This window comes from Sorex araneus, chromosome 6 (genome assembly GCF_027595985.1).
Source record: "Sorex araneus isolate mSorAra2 chromosome 6, mSorAra2.pri, whole genome shotgun sequence".
Classification (NCBI taxonomy): domain Eukaryota; kingdom Metazoa; phylum Chordata; class Mammalia; order Eulipotyphla; family Soricidae; genus Sorex; species Sorex araneus.
Window position 1 is genome coordinate 120,257,127 of NC_073307.1, and position 3,712 is coordinate 120,260,838.

Consider the following 3,712-nt stretch of genomic DNA (forward strand, 5'->3'; position numbering starts at 1 on the left):
GTTCGATCCCTGGCATCCCATATGGTCCCCTGAGCACCACCAGGAGTGATTCCTGAGTGCAGAACCAGGAATAACTCCTGAGCATCGCTGGGTGTGACCCAAAAAGAAAATAAATAAATAAATAAATATATTTTTAAAAAACCCAACTCTAGTAACTTCAAGAACAAATGTTTTTCTCTTTAGAGAAGAAGTTAATATGGCATAACACTTATTATTTACAATCTACATAGAGTTGGGAGAGTCCTACTGTCTTTTAATGGAAGACCAATTAAAGTCTTTATTTTTGCTCTTTTTTGTTGGGGGGGTCACATCCAGCAGTGCTCAGGACTTACGCCGGACTCTGTGCTCAGGGATCACTCCTGGAAGGCTTGGGTTGGGGGGACCATATGGGATGCTGGGGATTGATATGGGGTCGTCCTGTGCAAGGCAAGCGCCTTACCTGCTGTAATGTCACTCAGGCCCCACCTCCAATAAGTCTTTATTCCTTTAAATTCCTTATTATTATTTTTTTTATAATAAACTGGAGGTAGAAGGTAAAGCTATCTCAAACCCAAAGTCGGAGCTTTCTGTCATTGGCACTAGTTTTGTGTTACCTGACTCTGTGTACTGGGCCTACAATACTTGAGCCCAACTCAGCCCACTCTTCACTCCCATTAAGGCAATACTGGTCTGTGAAATGGTTCTGGTGGCAGATGTCTCTCCTGTCTCCTGTTCAATTTTGGATGTTTGTCTTTCTCTGACTCCTGACAGTTCCCATACTGTGAAACCCCTCTGGCAGTGGGATGAGAGGCTTTAGGGGAAGACACAATCACCCGTGCATAGATAGGCCCTTGGCAAGGAGAACACTTATTTCAACCCCATAGTCTAGCCAAGTGTAGGCAAGATCCATCTGATTTACTTCTTTCCCAACCCCCAGACGACACCGGTGGAAGTAAACAAAGATGATCCTGGTGAATTAATGCAGCTCTGAAGCTCACCTGACCAGCTACAAAGAGTTTCTGTTGTTGGTTTCACATAAAGAAATTGCATACCAAGTTGTCACATTTTATGTCCAGTTAAGCACTTTGAAAGATGGAAGACATGGGATTCTGTTTGCCAGGAACAGTGAGATTTGGAAGGTGGGGCTGTAGTTAAGATGGATATGGGATGGAGGTAATTGGGTCCCTCTGTTTCTGATCATAGTCTGGAAGACCGGCATTTAGGCTTAGATAACTGGTTCAGTTTGTCTCCTGTGTCCTTAAAGATGGAAATCAGAGCTCTTTAGATCTATTTTCCAACTGATGCCTTTCACCTGGGTCCAATGTCTAGGGATGAAAAAAAGAATTCCAAGGACTAAAAAATTTGAGGAATTTTTAACACAATTATCCTATTTGAGGGGCGGGGCAGTTATCTATTCTTTCTGGGAAAAGGATCTTTTTGGTTTTATTTTGGTTTTTCAGGGGTCATATCCAGAGATTCTCAAGGTTTACTCCTGGCTCTGCACTCAGGAATTACTCCTGGTGGTGCTCAGGAGACCATATGGGATACCTGGGTCAAATGTGCAGCAGCTGTATGCCAGGCAAGCACCCTATCCATTGTACTGTCTCCGTCCCAAGGATCCCATTTTAATATTGGGTGGTAGATACTAAACTACACAGTATCTCAATCCTTAACCTACTGAACTGTGTACTGGCCTCAGTTTACAAATGACAGAAATGAAGTTGGAGGTTTAAGCCTAGGTTTAAGTACCTTACTTCCTACAGCTCTAGGTTGCAGTGTCAAATTTAGACTGGGGTCAGTGTTGGAGAGACAGCTCAACCTCTTGCTTTACTTGTGGGAGTTTAATCACTGGCACCAGTTCCCCGAGTGCTGTCCGGAACACCCCCCACCCATCCAAAAGCCAAAAACTAAGATTTGGGGCCTTTGGCTTTGCACATTTTGTGCCTAGGAAAGGAGTCAAGTAAGAGACTGGGGAATATTTGAGATTTTGGTGGCAGCCCCTTAAGAGTAATTGATGACTAAAAAAGGCAGCCCTATGCAGGAAAGCTAAGGTTCAACTGGGGGTGTCACTAGTTCTGTGGTAAAACACTGGCTTTGCATGTGTGAGACCCTGGGCTCTGCACTGCAAAACAGGAGATTAAATAAATCATACCCCAGTTAAGATATAGTTTATGAAACCAAGGATGAGATTCTAAGACCTGTGCAATGGATCCATTGTCCGAACCTGGCATATTTCTTATAAGCCCTCTAGGTGAAAAGTCTTTGCAATTTGACTTCAAAGGGGTGAGGGAGGGGCTGGAGCAATAGCACAGCAGGTAGGGCGGTTGGTTGCCTTGCACAAGACCAACCCGGGTTGATTCTCAGCATCCCATATGGTCCCCTGTGCACTGCCAGGGGTAATTCCTGAGTGCAGAGCCAGGATTAAGCCCTGCGCATCATCATCGGGTGTGACCCAAACGGCAAAAAAAAAAAAAAAAAAAAAAAAAAAAAAATATATATATATATATATATATATATATATATATGTGTGTGTGTATAAAAGGGAGGGTTGAGGGAAACACAAAAGTTTTGTGTGTGGGGGAGGGGGTGGCACATCCAACGATGTTCAGGGATCATTCCTGGGGGTGCTCAAGGGTCCCTATGGGATTCCCAGGATCAAACCACGGTCGGTAGTGTGCAAGGCTACACCCTGACCACTGTGCTATTCTCCGGCCTCAGACACCAAACTTTTTCAAGAGCAACTTTTTGGAGATGGATAGTGTGTGAATTGAGGCCATACCCAGCAGCGCTCAGGGATTACTCATGCCATGACCACATCCTTTAAACAAGTCAATGTCTGGAGCTACTCCCATTCTGTGGCTGCTTAGTAAAAACTGATAATCCCAGGGGCCGCAGCAGTGAGAAGGACACTTGTCTGGGGTGTGGCTGACCTGGATTTGATCCCTGGCAACCCCATATGGTCCCCCGAGACCACCAATAGTGACTTCTGAGGGCAGAGCCAGGAAAAAGCCTTGGCATGGGTGGCGGTTGTGGCCCCCAAACCAAAACAACATCCACAAAATTGTTATTATCCAGAGGTACATCCTAAAGGGCAAAAATAATTTGCTGTGTCTGCTAAACTGTAAATGGCTCTATGCATGAAATTAACTGCTTTTTTAATGGTAAGAAATGAATTCTAAACCATAAGCAGATTTTATAATTTCTAAATCTAGGATACTAGCATCTTACATTTAATCTTGATGTGATGCAGTTATGTGCTTACATTTATTGACTGGCTGGCTATACTCACTTTCCTCCCATATTTCCCTATGAACTTCTCTTCCCAGCACTATTTTTATTTTTAGTTAGAAGATGAAAACCATGATTTTCTTGACAAAAGCAACAGAGTTTTACACATTGTCTCCAGCTCCCTGAATATATCACATTGTTCTCATCAGTTCTCTCGGCTGGAGGTGGGACAGAGGCCAAGCATCACTATGTGTCCTGAGCAGACATGAATGTGTGTGGAGAATGAACAGAGCTGAGAGATGCTTAGGGTGGCAAATGCTCTCAAAAGGGGTTTTAAGCTGGCTGATGAGATAAGGAGTATCTTTGGTAAATAAATGTAAACCACTGAAAATACCAGTAAAATATGTTTAATGCCTACAATATTTTTATACATAAATTGTAAAAGTTTTACCGGTATATTGCAAAAGTAGATTCTCTTGCAGGTCAACAGCACCAGAAAACAAGC